The 24,136-nt window shown below is 37.3% G+C and overlaps 1 pseudogene across 1 annotated transcript in view; it reads left to right on the top strand.

The window, feature by feature from the left end:
• LOC120885895 (small ribosomal subunit protein uS5m-like) overlaps positions 1 to 19,242 on the top strand; it is a 439,518-nt pseudogene extending 420,276 nt beyond the window's left edge. The window contains exon 23 of the transcript XR_013427982.1: positions 17,032 to 19,242. The product of XR_013427982.1 is annotated as a small ribosomal subunit protein uS5m-like (transcript). The remainder of the gene's footprint in view (positions 1 to 17,031) is intronic.
• The last annotated feature ends 4,894 nt before the right edge of the window (positions 19,243 to 24,136 follow it).

The following is a 24,136-nucleotide window of genomic DNA, read 5'->3' as shown; positions in this document are numbered from 1 at the left end:
TCTCCAAGAGGTATATCAGTAATTTCACCAGGAGACCGAATAGCACAGTTATTAATAATACCCAGCCTGCATGACAAATTTTCAGTCATACTGTAGAAAGAGGTTCCAGGGAATTAGGCTCCACAAGTGTAGATTGGGCTATGCTGTCTTTAAATTTGGATTCTCATCCAATGCTAAAACTAAATATTGAAGGACATAAATTTAATGGGCTACTTGATACAGGTGCAGACCTTAGCATCATATCTTGTCAAGAATGGCCAAAACATTGGCCATTACAACAAGCCACTCAAATGCGTAGAGGCCTAGGAGTGGCAACTAATCCCCATAGATGTGCAATGGTATTAGATTGGAAGGATCCTGAAGGATGTGAAGGAGCTATACAGCCATATGTATTGGATCATCTTCCTATAAATTTATGGGGATGAGATGCCCTAGATCAATTAGGTTTGACATTGACAAATAACATCAATTCTAATGCACCCACTACTAGGGCTAGACAAGGTTTTAGGAAAGAAAAAAGATTAGGAGAATAAGAACAAGGTATAACAGCACCAATTTTCAAATATATCAAGGAATAAATAGATATGGGTTGGGTTTTCAGAAGAGGCCACTGAGACAATCAAAATTATTTGGAAATCAGAACCAGTATGGGTTCCTCAGTGGACTCTGACTAAAGAAAAGATACAAGTAGCCCATGACCCGGTCAAACAACAATTAGCAGAGGGACATATACAACCTTCTGTATCTTCCCATAATACTCCCATTTTTGTCATCAAAAAGAAATCTGGTAAATGGAGATTATTGCAAGATTTAAGAACCATTAATAATGAGATGGTTATTATGGGACCTGCTCAACTGGGGATATCAAATTTTCTGCTTTGCCAAAAACCTGGTATGTTTTAGCTATAGATATTAAAGATTGTTTATTTTTTTTCAATTCCAATTCATCCTGAGGATAGTCCAGGTTTTGCATTTACTATCCCTGCACTGAATCATGAAGGTGCTGATCAGAGATATGAATGGAAAGTACTCCCTCAAGGGATGCCGAACAGCCCAACTATGTGTCAAATTTATGTTAACAAAGCAATCCAGCCACTTAGAAATCAAAATTCTCAACTATAAATATTTCACTATATGGATGATGTATTATTAGCACATAAAGATAAAAACACATTGCTAGAATGTTATGCCACACTTAAAAATTTATTAAAAAATTATAATCTAGAGATAGCAATAGATAAAGTACAGTTAAATTTTCCAATTAATTATTTAGGAGTTCTATTATACTCAACTATGTTCCATCCACCAAAAATTCAAATAAGAGTAGATCAACTCAAATCACTTAACACTTTCAAAAGTTATTAGGAGACATAAATTGGATAAGGCCTTATCTAGGCATACCAATAGGAGAGTTGGGACCTTTTTTGATATCCTAAAATATTCACTGATGTGTCAAATAATGCTCCAGTAGCAGTAGTTATCCCTGATCAAACTTTTACATTTTTAGTACCCAAACAATCAGCTCAAAAGGTAGAGATTAATGCAGTATTACAATCTTTTGTGATGTTTAAAAATTCTGTATTTAATTTGTTTACTGATAGTCAGTATATATAGTTAATGCTATAATATCCCTTGAAGATGCTGGTAGGATTTCGCCTTCCTCTACGGTTTTCTCTTTGCTTTCCACTATACAAAGTCTATTCTGGGACAGAAAAGATCCATTCTTTATAGGAAATATCAGGGCACATACAGGATTGCCTGGAGACCTTAGTTTGGGCAATGATTTAGCAGATAAAACTACACATGTCATACATATTTTCTCTACACTAGAAGAAGCTACAAATTTTCATAAAAGGTTCCATGTCAATGCTAATACTTTACAAAAGCATTTTAAAATAACTAAGGAACCAGCTAGACAAATAATAAAACAATGTCAAAATTGTGTGACCTTCTTACCACAAGTTAATCTTGGAGTCAATCCTAGAGGATTGATACCTAACCATATTTGGCAGATGGACGTCACACACTTGCCAGAATTTGGAAAATTAAAATATTTGCATGTTACAGTTGATTCTTCTTCCAGATTTTTGATGGGCTCCCTTCATGCCAGAGAAAAAAACTAAAGATATTATAGCTCATTGCTTACAAAACTTTGCCACTGTGGGCATTCCAAAACAGTTGAAAACAGATAATGGTCCCGGTTATACTTCTACCTCTTTTAAACAATTTTGCTCATCATTTGACATTACTCACATAACAGGAAATCCCATAAAATCCACAGGACAAGGCATAGTTGAAAGAGATCATCAAGCTATTAAAATGTACTTATTAAAGCAAAAAGAGGGAATTGGAAAGGTGTATATATCCCCCAAAGATAAACTTAAAATAACCCTTTTTACTCTAAACTTTTTAAATTTGGATTTATTAGGGCTTAGTGCTGTGAAAAGACATATGTATCCAAAAATGTACATAAGCCTAAGGTACTTTGGAAGGATATTTTAACAGGACAATGAAAGATACTGACCCAGTTATTGTCTGGAGTCGGGGTTCTGTTTGTGTGTTTCAACAGGGAGAACAGTAGCCGATTTGGATTCCAGAGAGACTAAACAAAGCGATTTCTACAGACCAAAAAGAAGATGATTTGAGTCAAATCCATAATAGCTGATATCCAGTGCTCCAGCTTGGCTATTCTTACATCTGCAACAGTGGTTCTCCCACATCTGGAAGCTAATGAATAATGAACACCATTAAAGCCTATTTCAAATGTAAAAAAATCTTGGGGCTTGCTTGTGGGAATACCTTCAGACCCATTATGCAAGTTACAGGAAAAGGATGGTATATCCAAATAAGAGTCAAACCCATGTCATAACCAGGATGTCTTTTTTCAATATCCATTTTATTATTGCCGTTTCCCACATCATAAAGTTCTATTTTATTTTTTGAGCTCATACAGACCTAGGTTAATGTTTTTCTGATCAGTTTTATTTTTTGACTGTGGAGTTTTTAAACATTGCAATGGAGATTTCACCTGTGTAAAGCTACAAGGTCTTTACTATTGTCTTATGTGTTGTATGTTATGAGTGCACACTTGTGTTTTGTGTTGTATGTCTGCATGTGCATATATACATATATCATATATGAGGAATTCTCATGAAAAAATGGATCCAAATATTTATATTATTCACGTGATTTAAATGGTTTAATTTAAATTGGGTAAACAGCTGTTGAGGATTGTTTTAATATGTGAACAAATAAGAAGGTTAACAGATATGTTTGTTTACTTTCACCTTTCCTTTTCATTATATTTAATAATTCTGTTCAGGATAATGTAAGTTGTTCATAAAATTGGTTTTTTAGTACCTGTTGGAATGTTACATAATTTTTTTTTAGCCATCATTGCCAGAATTCCTATCTTCATCCCAGTGCCAGTGAAGACAAAGATAAAACCAAACTACAGATTCTTTGATAGCTATCACAGTAAACTGTATATACTGATGAATCAATGAATAATAACTCAACAAGTAATGCTCAATCAAGGAGTCAATTTACTTTGGGAGGAAATGGATGTACTGAGAGATTCCTCTGCTTTGAACTGCTTGCAGAACTTGCCTGGACTATGTATCACTTGTATACATTGTGAACTATTTGCTGGTGCAGTGAATTGTGATAGTGCTGCAGTATCTTTGCTGATGGTGTCACCGGTGGTACAATATTTCCAAAGAACCCATCAATTGGCTTGGTGTCATGGCATTTCTGTATCCTCCTCCCCTTTGCTAGTGATGGTCTAAAATTCGGGGGCCAACAGAGGTTAGGCAAAGAACCTCACCCCCACTGAAACCAAGGCCAAATTTGGGGGCCAACAGAGGTGAGGCAAAGAACCTCACCCCCCCCACTGGCACCAAGGCCAAATTTGGAGGACAACAGAGGTGAGGCAAATAAACTCACCGCCCACACTGGTGCAAAAGCCAAATATGGGGGCCAACAGAGGTGAAGCAAAAAACCTAATCCCCCCACTGGTGCATAGGCCTATCTACAAGTATGGCTGTATGCTGTACCAGTAGTCAGTGACAGGTAAGATCCAACTGCAGTGGTACCAACCTAAGATAGAAGGCTGACGCCTTGAAGTCAGCTCATCTGATGATGGGTGATGACCATATGTAGTATTGAACAACCTAAAGCAGGCACAGTCCCTAAGCCACATACTTGTTGTTTAAACAGAGAGGAGGAGATGTTGAGAGCCATAGCTGAGATGGAATGACACATGGCATTTTTGCCAGAACAGAGTGGTTGAGACGTGACACCAGCAAGCCATTGAGATGATAATGGTTATGTTAAGCTGTGTAATCAATTGTATATTAGAACCCTGCTTTCTCCCTCAGGCTGCTACTTTAGAGTTCTCCCTGGGATTCCTGGAGAGTTCCCATTGGTTGGGAAAGTGCAGGAGGAGGGATTTCCAGAGGAGGGATTTCTGGTTGCTCTGGTGTGTCCCAGGAGAAGGCTGCATGCCTGGCATTCGGGGGAGTTCAGAAATAAAGTTTGTTCCTGATTCAGTGGCTCGTGATTTGTTCTGAGCAAGACTGTGGCACCCAAGGTCTATAGATCCCAGGTATTGAGGAGCTTGTGAGCGCAGGAAAGTCAAGCATCCTGGTGAAAGGGGAGCTGGCTTTCTTTCCCTCCTGCACCCTTGCCCAGTGGGAAAGGTGGAGGATTCTGCCTTAGTGGTCAGCAGCCTGTCCTCAGGACCCTCAGACACTATTACCTGTTTTTCTTGTCTCTATCATCCACACCAGCTTCCCGTGAATGAGGATATGCTTCATTTTCTGTACTTTGCCCTAAAATGCAGGTCTGTGAATCTTTGTACTTTTCCCTAAAAAGTAGCCCTGTGGATCTTGGTACTTTTCCCTCAAAAGCAACCCTGTGGATCTTGGTACTTTTCCCTCAAAAGCAGCCCTCTGGATCTTGGTTACTTGCCCTCAAATACAGCCCTGTGGAATCTGGTACCTTTCCTTCAAATGCAGCCCTGTGGATCTTGGTACCTTGACTCCAATTGCAGCCGTGTGGATCATGGTACTTTGCGCTCAAATGTAGCCTTGTGGATTTTAGTACTTTGCCCCAAATGCAGCCCTGTGGATCTTGGTACTTTGTCCTCAAAAGCAACCATGTGGATCTTGGTTTGAGCTTTATACCTGAAGACTCTTTTCCAGAAGCTCCGGACAAGAGACTTATCTGTCCAAATTAATTATATTCCATTATTAGCTCTCACAGGCCCCTGCCTTCTATGCTAGAGCTTTTCAATACTTCTGAAATCCAGAACGAACTTAGTCTCATCACTTAGTCACTGTCTGAGCCACTCCGTGGTCATGTATCGGCTAACAAATGAAGAATAATTACCAAGCAAACCTGCACAACAGAGACACAGTGGACATGAGCAGCTTCAAGGGCCACACCTGTCTTGGAACCCTGTTCTGAGGACTTCAGTTATCCTGCTGAGATCTTGACCTAGGAGGTTAGGTCCTTGCTGACTTCACAGGATCAGAAAACCCCCACCCACCTGCATGATGGCCAACACTTGAGTGGCCAGCATGGCCAAGGGATCCTGGAAGGCCCACTGCCTGTACTCAGTCAGCACTGGGCCCTTCTGCCCAGAAGCTGGTGGATATTTGGAAGGTGAAAGGGAAGGCACTAGAAGCAGAACTGGAGGTGCAAGATTCCAAGTCCCTTTGAAGGAGAGTTCCTCTTTGCTGTCCAAACCAAGGGAGTGGGGCTTGTAGTGAAGGCTCACTTAGAGCTGGATGAAACCAAATTCCTTCTGATAGCAGTCCAAGGATCATGTGTGAAGTGCAAGAAGTCCTTCCTGAGCTCCTGGAGAGCCAGTACCAGGTGCCACTAAGATTCATCAGGATCAAGGACCCAGGAAAGGTCATTTTTGAGGATAACCACTGTAAAGAATAACAACAATAAGGAGAGACACAGAGACAAGGTGCAGAGGCAGGGAAGGTTGCAGAGTGTCTCTTTGTTCAAGCAGCCAAGAGTATTTATACCAATAGGTTACATTAGGTCATTAGTACCATAACCACATTATTGTTTAGAGTATCAATAAAGTTGCTTATTCTGCAGTTACATTCCACAGTTACAATATGCAATGTCAGGAGCTTTGTGCAGTTCTCAAGAACGTCCATTGTCTGAAGTTACTGTCAGGTGGGCAGCCCCAAGAGCACTGAAACTTAGTGAAACAATGTAGTTATCTAGCAAAGAAAGAAAGTTCTTCTATTTCCAGCAGTTATGTGCCTTCAAACAAGATCAAGGCTTGATGAGGCTCTAAACACAGAGGAATCCCAGGTCAATGCCATGCCAGCTAGACATTGCACATATATTATCTGTATTATTTGATCCTCAGAGAGATTACAGGGCATTCTAAGGGTGGGAAACAAGGTGCTTCTTGCCCGCTGGGAGTATTCTAACCAGGGAAATGCTTCCCTGTATATTTCCACAATCAGCATCCCAACATCTCTCCTTTTTATTTTTTAAGGCCTTTCTGATCAGATGAAATATATATATATATATATATATATATATATATATATATATATATATAATTTTGGTGGAGGTATAAAATAGTGTAGGCATTGACAACAGCAAGAACAACATAATAATCACAATATTAATGAACATACACCTATGAATAATTGTTTGGCCCAAGTAAAGTTGGGTAACCATGAAGTTAACAATCCAAAAAGTCTCAACCTCCATCATCTTGTTGGGCCTTATCAATGATATCATTAAAGTAATCTAACTCCTTTGAAATAGAATTTACTGTTATCATTTAAGTTAAAACAACACATATTATTAAGTTCCTCACATCTTTTAGGATGCAATAATACCAAACAATCAATTGCAGCCCAATTGTCAAATATGGATTGACAATGTTGTTGTTCTTCATTAACTATATTAATTGCCATAGAGGTATGATTAACATTTTTTACCACAGCACAGGCAAGTTTTATATAGTGGTTTTGTAAACCCCGACACCTAGTCTAGGGATACCACTAAGGAATATGTCAAAGTGTTAAATTCTTCCTTAGAGAGAGAGTTTTCTGAATCATCACAGTTTTCACCAAGTGGACTAGAACTTTATGGATATGTTGTGCAGGATGGTAGTTTATTAAATCCTGTGGGGATGGTAAGAATACAGTCTGCTAAGACAATAGTGGATACCATGAGACATTTTTGCAGGTATATAACAATTTTAGATAAGTTATCCCAGATATTATTATAATGGATTTTAGAAGTCAAGGAATCTGACTGTACTAACTTTCCATAACTGGGGCACAACAACAGAAAAAAATTATTTTTAAGACCAAAGTATGTAAATACTTTGAGTGAGTTTAGCAACCAAAGCAGTAACTAAGTTTTTTCAGAGTTTATTTTAACCTCATTTGAGCCAACAGCTGTTGAACTGATGCTATTAATGATTTTATATCTACCCAATTTACTGGAAGTCTAGTAGCTTGGCATGCTCTTTCAGTGTGTCTTCTCTTTTGAGGAGAGTGATCATTGTCCTTTTGTTTGGTGGGATTCTCCTCATGCAAAATCAAAGAAAACTTGGGAATCAGGTAGTGAAGTCCCTGATGTCCATTTATAACTGATAGGTCTCACACACTGAGCTGGAATCCAAACTGGACCTGTTGGTGTCAGCACAGCAGTCTATCCTTTTCCCCATGTGATCAGAGGCATAAGGTCTTGTCATGCTGGGTCTGGTGGAGTTCTATATATTTTGTATAAATTTATAGTAATGGCCATTTGGGAATAAAATATCTATCCAAAGCACATGACCCATTTTGAGTATTAGCTTTGTATTGCATGTTGAGTGCATTAACAATAAATAAAACAATATTTAAAGCATTATTCATATGTGAGAGGTTTTATTCCTTTTTTGTTTTTGTTTTAAAAAGCAAGTTTTTAAAATGGATTTTTAAGTATATGACAGTAGAATGCATTATAATTTTTATTACACATATAGAGCACAATTTATCTCTGTATATAAAGTATGTTCACACCAATTCAAGTCTTCATACATGTACTTTGGATAATGGGTAATGATTTCTATCACATTCCACCATCATTGCTAAACCCCAGCCCCCTCCATTACCCTCCCACCCCTCTGCCCTATCTAGAGGTCGTCTATTCCTCCCATGCTCCTCCCCCTTGCTACTCCACTATGAATCAGTCACCATATATCAGAGAAAAAATTCAGCATTTTTTAATTTGGGATTTATTAACTTTACTTAGCATTATCTTCTCCAATTCCATACATTTACCTGCAAATGCTAAAATTTTATTCTCTTTTATTCTGCATAATATTCCATTGTGTATATATGTCACATTTTTTTCATCCATTCATCTACTGAGGGGCATCTAATTTGGTTCCACAGTTTAGCTATTGTAAATTGTGTTACTATGAACACTGATGTATCTGCGTCCTTGTAGTACGCAGTCCATTGAATATTGACAGAGGACAGGGATAGCTGGGTCAAATGGTGGTTCCATTATAAGTTTTCCAAGAAATCTCCATACTGCTTTCCATAGTGGCTGCAGCAATTTGTGGTCCCACCAGCAGTGTATGAGTGTATCTTTTCCCTCGCATCCTCACCGACACTTATAATAGCTACCATTGGACTGGAGTGAGATGAAATCTTAGAGTGGTTTTGATTTGCATTTCTCTAATTGCAAGTGATGATGAACATTTTTTTATGTATCTATTGATTGATTGTATGTCATGTTCTGAGAAGTGTCTGTTCAGGTCCTTGGCCCATTTATTAATTTCATTATTTGTTTTTTTGGTGATTATCTTTTTGAGTTCTTTCTTTGTATAACCTAGAGATTTGTGCTCTATATGATATGTGAGGGGTAAAGATTTGCTCCTAAGATGTAGGCTCTCTATTCGCCTCACAGATTGTTTCTTTTGCTGAGAAAAAACTTTTTAGTTTGAGTTTATCCCACTTATTGATTCTTGATTCTAATTCTTGTGCCACAGGAGTCTGTTTAAGGAAGTTGGGACCTAATCCCACATGATAGAGATTAGAGGCTATTTTTTCTTGTATTAGACACAGAGTCTCTGGTTGTATTCCTAAGTCCTTGATCCATTTTGACTTGACTTTTGTGTATGGTGAAAGATAGAAGTTCAATTTGACTTTGTTGCATAAGGTTTTCCAGTTTTGCCAGCACCATTTGTTGAAGAGGCTGTCTTTTCTCCAGAGCATGTTCTTGGCACCTTTGTCTAATATAAGATAATTGCAGTTTTTTGGGTTGGTCTCTGTGTCCTCTATTCTGTACCATTGGTCTACCAGTCTGTTTTGGTGCAATACATGCTGTTTTTATTACTATTTGCTTTGTAGTACAGTTTAAGGTCTGGTATAGTGATGCCACCTGCTTCAGTCTTCCTGCTATGGATTACTTTAGCTATTCTGAGTCTCTCATTTTTCCAGATGAATTTCATGATTTCTTTTCCTATTTCTATGAGGAATGGTATTGGTATTTTGATCATAATTGAATTAAATCTGTATAGTGCTTTCAGAAGTATGGTCATTTTGATAATATTAATTCTGCCTATGCAAGAACAAGGTAGATCTTTCCATTTTCTAAGATCTTCTTTGATTTCTTTCTTTAGAATTCTGTAGTTTTTATTGTATATATCTTTTACCTCTTTTATTGATTCCCAAGTATTTTTTGAGGCTATTGTAAATGGGGTAGTTTTCCTCATTTTCATGTCAGAAGATTTGTCACCGATATACAGGAATGTTTTTGATATATGAGTGTTGATTTTATATCCTGATAATTTGCTGAAATCATTTACTTGTTCTAGAATTTTTCTGGTGGAGCTTTTTAGTCTTATAGGTATAGAATCATATTGTCAGCTAAGAGTGCTAATTTAAATTCTTCTTTACTTATACATATCCTTTAATTTCTTTTTTCTAATTGCTCTGGCTAGTGTTTCAAGAAGTGGTGAAAGAGGGCATCCCTAACTTGTTTCAGTTTTTAGAGGGAATGCCTTTAATTGTTCTTTATTTAGAATGATGTTGGCCTGAGGCTTAGCATAGATAGCCTTTATGATGTTGAGATATTTTCCTGTTATCCCTAGTTTTGCTAGAATTTTGAACATGTAGATGTGCTGTATTTTGTTAAATGCTTTTTCTGTATCTATTGAGGTGATCATATGATTCTTATCTTTTAAGTCTATTGATGTGATGATTTACATTTATTAATTTTCGTATGTTGAACCAAACTTGCATCAGTAGGATGAATCCCACTTGATCGAGGGGCACTATCTTTTTGATGTTTTTACATTTGATTTCCCAGAATGTTATTGAGAAATTTTGCATCTATGTTTCATTAGAGATATTGGTCTCAAGTTTTATTTCTGTTGCCCAGTTTTGGAATCAGGATAATATGACCTCATAGAATGAGTTTGGAAGTGCTGCCTCTTTTTCTATTTCATGAAATAAATTGAGGAGTACTGATATTAGTTCTTCATTAAAGGTCTTGTAGAACTCTGCCGTGTATCCATCCAGACCTGGGTTTTTTTGTTTTGTTTTTTGTTTTTGGTTGGTAGACTTCTGATGGTGTCTTCTATTTCATCACTTGATATTGGTCTGTTTAAATTGTGTATATCCTCCTGATTCAATCTGGGCAAATCATATAACTTAAGAAATTTGTTGATGCCTTCAATATCTTCTATTTTATTGGAGTTTAAGTTTTCAAAGTAATTTTTAATTATCCTCTGTATTTCTGTAGTGTCTGTTGAGATATTATCTTTTTCATCAAGTTTGCTAGTAATTTGAGTTTTCTCTCTTTTTCTCTTTGCTAGCATAGCTTAGGTCTGTTAATTTTCTTTATATTTTCAAAGAACCAACGTGTTGTTGATTTTTTCAGTTGTTTCTATTTCATTGATTTCAGCTCTAATTTTAATTATTTCCTCTCTTCAACTGCTAAAAGGCAAGTATTAAGAGTATGATATGATCATTTAACCAAAGTTTGTCTGGTAGAATTATGAGAAATTTTATAATTTAAAATTATATTGTATTATCACAAAATGTGAAAAAGCACAAGATGTATATGGAGGAGCATATTTGTTTTTAAATGAGCAGGGTTGTCCATGGTGGCAAAGCAGACTAATAAATAAGAAATGTAATCAGATACCCTTTTAGACCTATGGGCACTAGCCCTATTGAACCCAGAATGTGTATCAATAAAAACATAAAGAAAGGAACAAGGATGAAAAGGAGGGAAATGGGTAACATCCATTTATCAAAGTACATTGCAATGTATGTCTTATGGATTTATAGATTTCCACATAGGGGTGTAGAAGGGTACACACTGAGAACAGTTGTTAACTATAGCATGAGCCTGTTGTAAAAAGATTGAAAACATATTCATTAGTGTTCAAGTATTTTGATGAAAAAAAATCCATGGGATTTTATACCATCTTAAAAGACAAAGGGATTTCACAGCTTTATCTGTGTGTTACCTTTAGTCAAAGGTCCAGCATTTTTTTTAATATAATAGAGGGAGATAAAGGTTAAAAAAAGAGATAGTACGTTGGAATCCAAATGAGAACATAACACAGCTATAAAAATAAGAGGAACAAGTTTAGTTATCTGTGGGGACAAGTGCATGAACTACTGCATACATGGCATAGGTTAATGGCGTCTGAGTGGCAGGCCGCTCTGCTCATGCTAGGTGCATGAGTGGCAGGCGACTTACCCTGTAGGCACACCCCTGGGCATGAGGTCATGTGTTGAAGTTTCTGCACTTGCTCCATGGCTTACTCCTGAATTGGTCGCTGGAAGGACAGTTAGAAGAAATTGCATTTGTGGCTGCCTGAATTCTGCTTAGCTACTGCCTAAATGTATATATAGTAATTACACAATAAAATGAGACCTGCTTTCTGATTAGCGACTCTGCAGCCACATACTCTACCCTGTTCCGTGGACCTCCTTGATGGACAAAAGAGAGCCAATCTGTAATAATGTTTAAAATATTACAAAATAGTCTTAGTGCCAGGATAATGGTAGTTAACTTAGCTTGTTGTGGAGAGATTTGAGGTAGGGTATAATAGTCTATTTCTCATTAATAAGAACCAATATTATTATTTTTTGTTTACCTCCACTCGTATATATTGTTATTTCATCTACAAGAGGAACAGTAGAAATCAAGGAAGAAAAAGTATGTGTAAGTGAGGCATGTAAGAATTAATTGGTGTTAAAATATCTGTTAATATAACTCGATGGTAGAGATGTGAAATTTTTTATAAGTAAGGTATAAAACATAAATGTCTATGCCTATTAAGGATAAAACTTCAGTATTATCATTAGTAATTAATTGAGTATAATGTCAGTAAAAGGCAAAATATCATAGCCTGAAAAGTGAAGACTATATATATATATATATATATATATATATATATATATATATTGCAAAGGCTCACTTGTGACCCTGAATTTCATAGTATTTGTGTGTGTGTGTATATATATATACATATATATATATATATATATATATATATATATGAGCCTTTGCAATATATATATATATATATATATATATATATATATATATATAATTTTTGGTTATAATAGTAACTACTGTTGTAAAAACAATGCAATGGCACATTAGATATTGAAAGTTGACCCATAATTATTGTTTATAATCCTTCTTAATTTTCTGTAAAGCCTATTTAAAGAACGAGTTAAATTAAAAAAAAATGAGGTAGCATTCTGTTCATTTAACAACTGGAAAAACTGAGAGATCAGTTTGGCATTAGTTATAATTTTTAATTTACATATTGAAGAAACTAAACTCATGATGATTAATCCCTTTTATGTTAAACTTAACTTACTATTTTAAATGTAATATGAAAATATAGGAAAAACGTTGAAAAGTATTAATCATCTCTGTTTTCTTGAAGAAAAAATTTTAGAAGTAATGGACATTATATCATAGACATTTTTTTAGAAATTAAAATTTTATTTTTTGGTCACTAGAAAAACCCATAAGTTAGAACCTTAAAGACATTTATATTTTTATTTGATGACTTGATTTGAATTAAGTTATTTGGATTCATTTTTAATTTCAATTTTTATTCATAAATGCTCCTTTGTCTAAATGTCAACTTTGATATCAAGTACATAATATATAGACATAGGATAGGCCTGTGTAATTGGAAATGCTAGGTTTAATAGCTATGATGGATACTGAAATCAATGGTTTCAGATAGGCGGCTATTTGTCTGTGATACTTATCAGAAACATGCTCAACATCATCAAGTCCATATCTTCCTAAGGATTTATTAAAAAAAAATTCAAATGTATGTGAGAGTTAACTCTGGAGAAATTGGCCTTTGGATAAAGACAGAATGTAAAAACCTGTATAGTTAGATGAAATAAGACTGATCAGAAAAATACATCAGCTTAAATAGAATACTTAAAAACCTATATTGCCATAATACTGACTTTATCAGGTCAGAGTGTACTTGTAGTTTAGATAAGAGTCAGTTGGAAGCCTGTGAAATTTTTAAGAAAAAACTTTTTCTCAAAAATAAAGCTTGTATATTTAGAATGTTTTTCCTTTTGTCTTTCTGTGCTGAAACATTAGGGAAGAATTAGTCAAGAAAGCCAGCTGAACATAGACAGCTAGCCAAGTAGTTTGGATTTAAGAGAGACACTTTTCTCCTTTTTGCTTAACTAGTTTTTTATAAGTCTAGTAAATCTTGTAGGACCTGTAATTTACATTTTAAATATAAGGCTAGGAATGTCAGAGATCTAGCAGAAATTGAAATGTAAGTAAGACTGTTGTAACCATTTTATTTTTCTTTTATAATTCTCTTAAAGCATGGTGTTGCAATTTATATACTTTGTGGAGATTTCTTTTTTTGTTTTAAATCTTGCAAATCTAGTAACACTTTTCATATACAGTTGAATATAAGTGATGATTTGTTGTGGATTAGAAGGCTAGAGCCTGGTAGCCCCAGGGAGCCTTTGGATATTTTTTATTTTTATTTCCTTTGCCCTAGACCAGGATGGCCTCTTGAGCCCATGCATAAAGCCATACCATAAAAGTATTACCATGATATTAGTATTTGTGTCTGATAACCCTGTAATTGACTGCTCATTTAAATAGTTAATTCAGGTCTACTTATAGTAACTGATACACAATTTCAATGACATTAGAGTCAAATCTTGTACTTCCCCTTCTATTTAATGGTTGTAAATCTTTCAATATAGCAAAAGGTAACTGTTCATATTTTGGCTGGTTAGCAGAGTTTATCTTAATAGGACAGACAGGTAAGCTATGAGATTCTCCCTCTTCCACAGCTTGTTTGAAACACTAAATTAACTGGGAACTAGCTGGGGCTGGGCGTCTGCCTCAGCCAGCCACAGAGGCAATGGCAGTGAATTTGTCAGAAGAGTTGTATGTATGCATGGGAGGCTCCAGGACAACTCCAGGCAGAATGTTGTTGCCAGGACTGTTGTGCAGCTGCAGGAGGAGCAGAAGGGGATTTAAAGGGGCTGCATAGTTAGGCACAGAAAGAGAAGAACAGGTAAGTTGAAAAAGAGTTTTTGTCAATTGCATTTCTGTAAAGAAACCAAGTTTGAAGGACTGGTATAGAAGTTTGTGGCTTCTCATGAAGTGTTTCATCTATTTTTTCCCATTCTTTCAAATTTAGTGTCCCACTTTCTGGGAAAAAAAGACAGCAAGAGCTTATCTCTGTCAGCAAGGTAGTAAGATCAGCATTATGTATGGTATGTCCAGTCTTGGGAAGTAGGAGAAAAAGCTCAGCTTGATGATGTCCTTTAGCATCATAAGATAGAGAATTACCCATAGCCTACTGATTAGGGATGGGTACCAGCCAATGAAAGAGATGCACATCAAAGGCCTGTTCCAAAAATAAGTAAGTTATTTTCCCCCCATTAACTTGTCAAAATCTGGAAGGGTCTCTATTAATGTGGATTCTGTTGTCCCAAACACTCTGTGGACTGGGAGGCCTTTGGGGGCAAGAAGTATTCTTGTGCCCCAACAGTGGTTGTCAAGCCACAGTGGCCAGCAGAAAACCACATGCATACTGGTCACTGCATCCCACAAACACCATCTACCTCCAAGTGTGCCCAGGTTCAAGTATACTGACTTGTGCACCCCAGAGAGGGGTGCAGCCATGTACCATTCTGCCCCATGGGCCACCCAGCATCATATCAAACAAGTTAAAATACTTCTAACTTACACTGCCACACCTTACACCCTCCAAAATATACATTGGTACCACACCCTGGATTTGACAGCCCTGGATACATGGAGTTTTTCTTCAGCAGAGCACACAAGACTATACCTCCTAACATGGTATAACTAGGCTGCTTACTCACAGAAAATCAGGTGCCCTCTCCTCTGATCCAACAAGAAGTTAATAGGGACACAAATATACCAAAGATGGAGGGAGCCTCCTAGAAGTTTTTTTAGAGCTGGTGTGCACACTATTGCCACAACCAGAGAAACATAGACTTAAAGCTGAAGATTGGTGGACATCTTCTAAAGGTCCCCAATTCTGGTGAAATCCAAACAAGCAAGACTCAACAAGAAATTTTTTCCACTTTGGCTTGGATATTACATAGAGCACTAATATCAGTTTTGATCTTTTTATTTTGAATCAATAAATGTTATCTTTTATCAATATTACACCCTCATCAATATTTGATTGTATTCTTGTAATGTTTTAAAGATTGGAAACAATTCTATTTTTGTTTCCTTAGGTCAGAATTGCTCCTCTTAGTCCTACTTTCCCCTCTTACATTATCTGCCACTAACACAAATTCCTCCATCCATCTTTCTTTTTAACTTGGTTTTTATTTTTATTTTTTTTCTTTCATTCTTTCTGTCCATTTAATCTCTTCTTTTCATCTCCTACATAATGTAACAGTAACTTTACTATCTTTAATAACTCATTTCCCAACCTATTCCAAAATGTTACTACAATTTCATACCCAGAATATGAATCTATTCCAGAATGTTACTACAATTTTATACCCAGAATATGAGAACAGTAGAGAATTTTTTCATCAAGTTCCACTTAACCTAAGTTTACTAGTGTGAAGTTTGCTCTGAAGATACTAAGTATACTGGTCACAAACTATCCACAATCCACATGACTCCCACTTATCAAGAGTGAAAGATGGCTGGGCACAGTGGTGCACACCTGTAATCCCAGTGGCTCAGAAGACTGAGGTAGGAGGATGGTGAGTTCAAAGCCAGCCTCATCAATAATGAGGTGCTAAGCAACTCAGTAAGACCCAGTCTCTCAATAAAATACAAAATAGGGCTGGGGATGTGGCTCAGTGGTCAAGTACCCTTGAGTTCAATCCATGGTACAAAAAAAAAGTGAAAAATGCTTTTTAGCGGCCCCAGCACACTTTTAGTTGATTGGCTCCTCTTCGGTGCTCATTGGGCTGTTTCCCCACCCTTTCAGACCACAGAGCTGCTCATTGGGGTACACTTTTGGCTCTGCCCACGCGACCCAGCCAATCAGCCTCAAGAGCGGGAAGGGAGGGGGTTGAGAGGCTCGCTGGAAGCCGGTAGTTGCAGTTGGGCTCTGACGGAATTCCTGAAGAGGTCCCCGTGGTGTGGAGTGTGGGTTCTAAAAATAAAGTTTATTCCTGCTTGATAAGTGGCACCTGAATTGTGCCCAGCGAGACTGCAGCATTTGGTGGCCCATACAAGGACTGCTGCTCCTATCTGGGGGCTGACAATGCATCCACCTGCCCCCGCCCCTGCTTCCCCTCTGTAAAAGCAGGAGTGATGGTTGCTGCCCCTCAGCCCTGAAGACCATAAGGTAGTGTACAGATGCCTAGCACAGGGAAGCCTGGGAGCCGGTGCCTGGCAGGGCTGCTGGGGTACCCTCGGAGGTGACTGGTTCTGTGCAGCACAGGATGGTACTGGTTTCTCCTGGGGCTTCCAGCTGCTTCTTTGATTCTCTTCTTCTTTCCACAGGACTCTGATATGCTTGCTTGTCATAATTATTGGCACTGGGCTTTATATTAGATTGAAAAGGTAAGATGGCCACCCTTTGGGCAGCCTCACTGTGAAGACTTGGAGGAAGAAGTGCTGTCTAGGGTTTGTTGTCTGCCTCTGCCTCGCAGTGGCTGGGATCATGGGTGTGTGCCACACTCAGCTTGTGCCTGTGTTCTCACTGCACCCGTCTCATAAGGTCTGATTTTCCACTTGGGGTGTCATGTCAGTGCTCAGAGGTTCTGGATTTCAGGTTTGGGGTTTTTGGTGTAGGTCTGCATCAGTGATGCTGAGATTGGGAATAGCAGATGATACATGCTAAATGGGAGTATCAATACCTGGATATTCACCCAGCCCAGGGCACTTACACCAAGAAGCTCACTCAATTGTCTCTTGTTTAAAAGTAGAAATAATAACTAGGCATGGAGTCTCATGCCTGTAATATCAGGAGCTCAGGATGTTTTTGCAGGAAAATCACAAGTTCAAGGCCAGCCTGAGCAACATAATGAGGCACTAAGCACCTGAGGAAGACTCTGTCTCAAAATAAAAAATAAATGGACTGGAGGTGAGGTTCACTGGTTAAGCTCCTGGGTTCTATCCTTGGTACAAAAAAACAATAGTAGAGGTAATAATCATCTCAGTGGAGGGGTATACACAAATATAAAAAACAAGTGAACCTACCACCCTAAAAAACCCACAACACTTCAACTGATCTCATTGACACCACAGTGAATAAAATGTTGAGAATTAAGAAAGTTTATAGTTAAAATATTCAGTGAACTTAAAAGATGTAAGGAGTTTAAAAATACAGGAAGTAAAAGATGATTTCAAATGAAAAGATTCTGAAAAGGTATCAAAGAGAAATCCTGAAAAGATTCAGTAAACCAAATTAAAAATTAAGTGAAAACATCACTAATAAATTAGACCACTTTGAAGATGGATTCTCAGACCTTGAAGGCAACGTATGTAATTTTAAAAATAAAGTCAACAGTAAAGATGTTAAGAGACCATGACCTAAATATTCTTAGATAACAAAGAATCATTGGCATAGATGAAGGCACCAAAATACAAAATATATGAATGCACAAACTTCAATATACCAAAAATTTGCAAAACATTTAAAATGAGATGGAAATCCAACTATAGAGCCTCTTAGAACCCAAAATAGGAGGGATCAATAAAGATCTTCTCCAAAACACAGTATAATAAAATGCCTAATATACAGACTAAGGTTATAAATTTTAAAGGTTCAGGATAAAGAAGGAAGTCACATTTTGAAGAAAATCAGTTAGAATTTCAAATGCATTCACAGATCAAACCCTAAAAGCAGGGAGGGCTTGGAATCATATATACCATCCAAGATTAACATATCCAGCAAAATTTGTCCTTCAGAATTGAAAAGGGAATAAAAAACTTCCATACTAAATGTAAAAGAATTCAAATAACCAAAAGCCTGCACTATGAAATTTACTCAATTAAATATTTTATGCAAAAGAAAGAATCAGAACTAGTAGAGGGATCAAACTCCCTAGAAGAATACTCAACTAAAAGAGAATCAAGTCTTGGCTTGAAGGCCAAAAAATAAATAAAAATGGCTGGAAATATAAATCATCTCTATATTATCAATGTAAATAAGAATCATTTGCATGGCATGTGCTTTGACCCTGAAATCCTACAAACATTACCACTAAGAGTTTGCTAACACAAATACAAAATTGGTAAGAACAAATTGACAGGGATTCCAAACCCCATTACTCCTCTTAGTACTATGAGGCAGTACGCTACAGAAAACAATGGGAGTTCAAGGTGTGTGAATTTTACCCTAGTGGCCCCAAGGTCAGGGATCAGGTACCCTCCTTACTCAGAGTAGATGGTATCTGCTCTACATGGTCCTGCTCTCATATTCACCTGCTTCATGCCTACAGGTTCTGGCCTCACTCTCCCAGACTACTTGTCAGTGTTGGAAGTTCCTCATTCCTGGTGACTGCTGGGTCCCAGGATTATGAAGCTTGCTGCAATCAGTCTGTGGGTACTAGCAGCCTCTTCACTGGTGGTCACTGTTTCCCAAATACTCTGTGAAACTGGAATATGCTGAGTTGAAAAAGAAAACCTCAACTAGACTCTAACACAGCCTTGTTCAAACATCTATTTTTCTCAAAGAAAACAATAATAAAAGCATGTTTACACTTGTAATTGTAAGAAATAGTGTGTATTTTGTGAATGCATGATTCCATTTGATTTGGAGATATTTGTTCATGTAGAAGAGAGCAATCAACCCAAGAAAGTAAATATCCTTATATGAAACAGTTTAAATCTGACAGGATGTATTCTCACAGTGGTTGGATCACAACTTTTACACTTGACTTTTGAGTGTTTGTAATTAAACGTTTGTGTTTCTTCATTAATAAGCCAGATGTTTGATGCATTTTTCCAAATAGCATGGAATTTTCCATAATTGTATCATAAATGTATATAATATGTCTTCCAGCCCAGAATACACTAGTAAGATGGTATTAGGTGTTAGAAACAGAACTTTTCTCTGAACTCCTCTCTTTATAACCTCAGTTCATGGAGAATATCCCCGTAGGAAAACAAAAACCTGTAGGAATTTCCTTAGTGACATATTTGCCCCTGGGCAAAGACACTTTGGTAAATATTCCAGTGCACATATAGTGTTAGGAAGCCCTAGAAACTGCAGAAGTGATTATTCACAGTGTGTGTAGAGTTAGGCTTTGCAGTTTCATTTGCATCTTTTATGATAGCATGCTCCTGTGTGTGTAATTTACTTGATTCATTAACCATCATCCATAAAGCCATTCCCCTATGCCAGTGAAATTGAAGAGGGGCCTCCCTGATAAGGGAGGACCTTGGCTTGAAGGCCAGACATACCTCAGAAGGATCTGGTTTTGCCCAACACTTTTGGCTGCAATGGACAGTGCAAATATCCCAAGTGATTTTGGAAAGCATTGGGTCAACTAGCTGGTGCTTTATACAGCACTATGTCAAACAGAACACATATTGTTTGCTCTAGAATCCAGGGTGCTCCTTGAGAGACTACTTACAGCATAGGCTCAGGAGGAGCTCGGGAAACTAGTGCCCTGTAGAAGGAATACAACTTGGCTTGCTTAAAGTCTTCTGCAAAGTCAAGAAATCACTGTTGTGTTTGGACACATTTCTGGAGTCAATGACAGTTGATCCCCTCTCCCTCACTTTCCTATAAGAGCTACATTGAGTTACTAATTTTCAACTTCCAGTATACCCAGACATGATTACAAACTGTTTTTACTGATCAGTTTACATTGTGTTTAAAGTCTCAAAGCAGAGCAAGAAGGATTGATGGACAGGGAAGAGGAAAGGGAAATGGAGAATTTAGAATTGCTGGAATCAAACTGACCAGTGTGCCAGGTGCTGGTGGTGCACACCTGTAATCTCAGCAGCTTGGGAAGCTGAGGATCACAATTTCACAGCCAGCCTTGGCAATTTAGCAAATCAGTAAGCCACTTAGGGAGACCCTGACTCAAAGTAAAACACAAAAATGTTCTGGGAATATGCCTCAGTGGCTAAGTGACCATGTGTTCAAATCCCACTACCAAAAAAAAAAAAGAAAGAAAAAGATTAAAAAAAAAAAAAAGAATAAGAAACAATTTTGACCAATGCTATGGACATATATGTAAATAAAGTACAACGAATGAATTTCACCTTTTTCTATAAATCAGTAGTTTAAGAAACTTCAAATAAGTTGAAGGAAGGCTTGTAGATTAGAAGTATGGGAAAGGGGGTACTAGGAGAGCTGGGAAATGAGTAGTACTGGGGACTGAATTGGAGGCAATTACGTTCTATGTATGTATGATTATGTAAAAGGAAAATTCCTTTATTATGTGTAAGATATTAATGAAAACATTCATAAAACTCTTCCAGACCTGTGGTTATTTATTGCTTTTTACTATTACTGTAGTTTTACTTGCCTTTTTTCCCCCTTAATTAAGATTGACAAGGGACTGGTGTTGTGGCTCAGTGGTAGAGTGCTTGCCTAGCACATGTGAGGCTCTGGGTTTCATCCTCAGCACCATATATAAATAAAACAGATAAAATAAAGGTATTGTGTCTGTCTACAACTAAGAAAAAAAATTAAAGGTTGTTAAGCTGTGTGCAGTGGTGCATGCATGAAATCCTAGAGATTACCCATGCTGAGGCAGGAGAAGTCCAAAATTTAAGTATCCTGGGCAACTTATTGAGAATCTATCTCAATATAAAGAAACTAAAAATAAGGCCTGGGACTTTTCTCAAGGGCAGGGTGCCCTGGGTTCCATCCTGGGTTCCATCATTACTGCAGAAAAAAAAAGAAATTTGAGAGCCACAAATTCAATGATTATTTGAATGTTTTATCAATTTATTCCTGATATTACATTTCCAAAGTCATTCATTTCTTTCATTTTAGTAATATTTTTGATACTTTTAAGATAAGAATGTTTTTGTCACTCTTACTCATTTCCTAACATAAATACTAAGATGTCTTATTTTAAATCTGTCACGTTTGTGTACGATACCTGCTCTGTCATCTGACTTATTCTGTAGTGCTCCTTAAACTGACATACCTGTGACTATTTCTGTTTGGATATCCATACAGGGAAACCTTCACTAATAATCTCAGCTAGATATTTTGTGACTTCTCCATTCTTTCTGGAAATCCAAATTCTCTGAGCCTTCCAAGCAGAGAGCTGTGACCTTCTGTCACAAATACATAATCTACTATTATTGGTGTCTGTCTGCAGTACTCAGGTGCTCAATCAGTTGCCAAATTCTCTCCTGTTCTCAGGGTCCCCTATTTCATCTCTCTGTGTCACAGGAGAAAGAAAGCAATCACCTGAAACACCAGAATGTTGGATTTATGTTCCCTTTTCTGACTCCCAAGGAGAACATTGAGAATTTGTTATTTTCTCCTGATCATACCAGATTGTGTCCACTTAAGAATAGGCTGTTCTGAGTACTTGTTCCTCCCCACTTTCAATAAGGCTGTTCTTACTTTTGCACTCTGTACTGATGTTGTCTTAGCTGTACTAACATTATGGGGATGAGATGGAGGGCTGTCCATACCTCTAGGTGTGGTTGTGAAAGAGAAGTCATTTTGCAGAGCTGCTAATTTACATGGAGTCTATGCTCTTTTTTCATTGTTCAGTGTATAAATGTAAAATGTGGTGAATGTAGTTTTGTCTAGATTTGCTAAAGTGAAAAATCAATGGTAACTTTGGGTAGTAGAACGTTAGAGTACTTATAAACAAATCTTTAGCAGGTTCAAGAATGAGTGAAGAGCCTGAGATATGGCTGAATGGTAGTGAATACCCTAAAATTCACTCAAGGATTTAAAAGCACAATGAAGTCAGGGGGTACAGACCTTCCTTCTCAATGAATTAAAACTAAATGTCATAATTGTAGGTGATCTAATTTTTATCTTGTTTAACTGTATCTTTCAATTCTGATAATAATTATGCAATATATTTACAACACTTCAAAGAGTCTTAAAATTACATATATGGGGTATCAAAAAATACTAGACTAAGGTTTTAAGTAATAAATTCATAAAATTATAAACTAAGCAAAACCCCCTTGAATGTATCTCACCAATTCCTTATTAAATATATTAATGATACCGCGGTTGACCGGTGAGGAGTCCTTGCTTCCCTGACGTTGAAGAATAACACCAAAGAAGCATGCAGAGGCAAGGTCAGAGTAGAAATTAGAAGTTTATTAAAGGACAGCAGAAAAGACTTCTCCCGGAGGAAGAAGGGGACCCAAGAGGTGGAATCCGTGGAAGTGAGGTTGTTTCCCCTTTTTATAGTTTTGGTGATGTAATGTAGGTGGGAAGGCCCGAGGGGTGGGACACAGGTGGGCCAAAAAAGTAATCTGGGCAGGAAGGACTTCTGAGTCAGCACCTTCAAGTTTGCTGGGGGTTGTTCATTAACACTTCTTTGGGATGGGCTCTGGCCTTGTGCCTTTTCAAGGACTTCATTAACATTCCATGAGTTGTCCTGTTTTCTCTGAGTCATTCTCAGTATGGCCTCCATTTTAGATTTCACTTGGTATTAGACCCGGTTTACCTAACTACACTGACTACCTAACTTTAAATCTGGCTTCATTAATTTACTAGTTTTTGTGAATAAAGAGCATATTAAAAAACAATTTGAGGGCAATATTTCTTGAATGATAAAAGTACTTTAATTTGAGGATATTTTAAGCTAATCAAATATACGAAGTATGCAATCATATTGAGATACTACATTTAATAACAGTAACCAAGGGGGAGAGATTCAGAAAATAATCTTATTTTATAAACTGACTTTTTGTGAATTGTATATGTTTTAAACAGCCACACCATCATCTATAAAAAGAAACATGACATGCATGCAGAGTGCCACTGAAGGAAAGATTCCCTGCAGTAGCAGTCCCTTGGGTTTAACACAAGATCTGAAAATTAGTGCCTCTACACCCAAACTAGTTCTAGTTCATTGCCTTTTTTTGTAAATGGAGGTTTTTTGTTTTTTGTTTTTTTGTTTTTTTTCGTTTTGTTTTGCAGTGGTTTTAGTGAACCCAGAGCCTGATGCCTTCTGGGAAAGTGCTCTACCACTGAACTATGCCTCTATCCCTGAAAATAAAGTTGTGTTGGATTTACACTCATATACCTTCACTTAACATTTATAGCACAATCAGACTATACCCACAGAGGAACTTCTGGTCCACACAGCATAAACTATTTTCTACCTGGCGTTCTGCAGAAAACTTTTGTTAACTCCTTGTTTAGTATATCAAAGTCCCTTCAAGTCCCTTGTTTAGTATGTCAAAGTACCAATTTAATATGCTTTACTAAATACACTGAAGTATTAGTGGGACATGGATCCCCATGGGCAATCCCTTAGTGCCGCAGTCTGGCTGGGCACAGAATCACGAGCCACTCAAGCAGGAACAAAACTTTATTTTTGAAAATGCCGCCAATACCCCATACATGTCTGGGAAGAAACCGGTCCACCCACGCGGTTGCGTTCTCCTGGAACTGGGAACAATTTCCTCCCCCAATTCCCTCCTACTGTACTTC

The sequence above is a fragment of the Ictidomys tridecemlineatus genome, chromosome 11, assembly GCF_052094955.1.
Source record: "Ictidomys tridecemlineatus isolate mIctTri1 chromosome 11, mIctTri1.hap1, whole genome shotgun sequence".
Classification (NCBI taxonomy): domain Eukaryota; kingdom Metazoa; phylum Chordata; class Mammalia; order Rodentia; family Sciuridae; genus Ictidomys; species Ictidomys tridecemlineatus.
This window is presented reverse-complemented; position numbering and strand designations above follow the sequence as displayed.